Genomic DNA, 1934 nt, shown 5'->3' with positions numbered 1-1934 from the left:
GTATACACTGTGATAGCCAAGCGGCTATAGGTAGGGTAGGGAGCATGATGTACAATGATAAATGTCGTCACATACGACGGAGATATAATACCATTAGGAAACTTCTCTCTAGTGAAATTATCACTGTTGACTATGTAAAGTCAAAGGATAATGTGTCGGATCAACTTACAAAAGGCCTATCTAGAGAAGGAGTGGAAAGGACATCCAAGGGAATGAGTTTAAGGCCTAGGACGAGTCAGCATAGCGGTAACTCTACCTAGCAGACTGGAGATCCCAAGAGCTAGGTTCAAGGAGATCAAACAAAGTTGTGTCTGACAGGTTCAACATTGTCAATTACCCAACCCATTCTCATGATGTAGACAATGTATAGTAAACAAGGATAAGACTTAAGTTAAAAAGTCTTTTAAAGATTATCTAAATTTGGCAGATTTGACCAAATAGTTTAATCTATAGGATTGAACGTTTAGAAATCACCTATGTGAGATCGAAGTGGAAGCCATTTCAAGGAGAATGTTAGTAAAGGCCTATTCTCTAAGCTCTCATGAAACCAGGACGCGTTCATGGCTGAAAAGAACAAAACTGTGAGAACCATAAATGTTAAAAGGTTGGTTGTGTGACATGTATTATCTAAGTGTACATTAAAGCTAGACGGTTCAAAGATATCAAATCAACCGATTGACCGTTCACTATGGAAAGTTCAAAGGGAAACCCACTTATCCAGATGCCATCAGTCTTTGCTTGATGATCACATACTTGTCCGTAAAACTTTTACGAAAAATAGCCATTCCCCATTCATGTGGGGGATTGTTGGGTTCATAGTATATGAAAGAAATATGAATGGAAAAATGGAGAGTAAAATGGTGGAGGGAAGGAGACACTAAAATGAAAAGTGTACTCCCAAATTAGAAACTTTACTCTTTCTCCAACATTGGTGGAAGAAGAGAACTTGGAAGTATTTATAATCAAGAACACTTACTCTACATGATAAGTGAGGAAAGAAATAAGAGATGCCTAGCGCCGTCGTCGTCGCTTGCTCGGCTTGGACTCGAATTTGGATTTGGATTTGGAAAATGATCGATCGATAAGATCTATCTCTTTGGATAAACTTTATTTGATAAAATCTGATCAATGACCTATTTCTGTTTCGACTGAACTGCTGCAGATTTTCAAAATAATGTTTCCTGAACTAATACCTTGGTTCGAACAGATGCAATTCTTCAATGAAGTGATGCACTGTTTCGAACTGGTACACTGTTTCGCGAAACGGTATACTGTTTCAACAAAAATATTGCACTGTTTTGGGTAAACAGACATGCATTTTCAGAAAAGTCACGCCTCTAAATTGAACCACTGCCACCTTTTCAAAGAGGCGTGTTATGGCTATAGAAACCTGGTTTCATTTACAAGTTTTGATATGAACGAAAATTTCAGAATAAAAACACTCTTCTTGCCTTAAAAATATTCTATGTGATCACTCTAAATGTTCAGTGAGTTCGAAGATATTCCAGTTGTTTGAGGTACCGCTACAGTTGGTTTGTTTAGCCATTTTATCCTGGGAGGAAAATTCCGCAACCTCGGGTACAGTGAGGGAAATTATTTCCTTAAGGAAAGTCCGTGAATTCGGGTGACTTGGCCATTTCTGTTTCATCTTTATTTCTGAAAATAAAATACACCTCTTATAAAGATCACTTTGATCTTGGGTAGAGGTTATTTTCTGTACTTCTTTGCGTTCTTGTTCTTAAACTTGAACTAGTTGAAGTGGTTGTTTCTAGTTTATAGATTCTTGTACCCGTATAAGGAAGAATAACAGGATATACAAAAAATATATGATTCTGTAGAGTGGATTTACATAAAACAAATCATGGTAGGGTTGGAATTTCTCTACTAAGTTTATCACCTAAATAATGACCTGTGTTGAGACTGTTATTTAATTA

The sequence above is a fragment of the Capsicum annuum genome, chromosome 7 (genome assembly GCF_002878395.1).
Source record: "Capsicum annuum cultivar UCD-10X-F1 chromosome 7, UCD10Xv1.1, whole genome shotgun sequence".
In the NCBI taxonomy this organism is placed as follows: domain Eukaryota; kingdom Viridiplantae; phylum Streptophyta; class Magnoliopsida; order Solanales; family Solanaceae; genus Capsicum; species Capsicum annuum.
Note: the sequence above shows the minus strand (reverse complement) of the source record.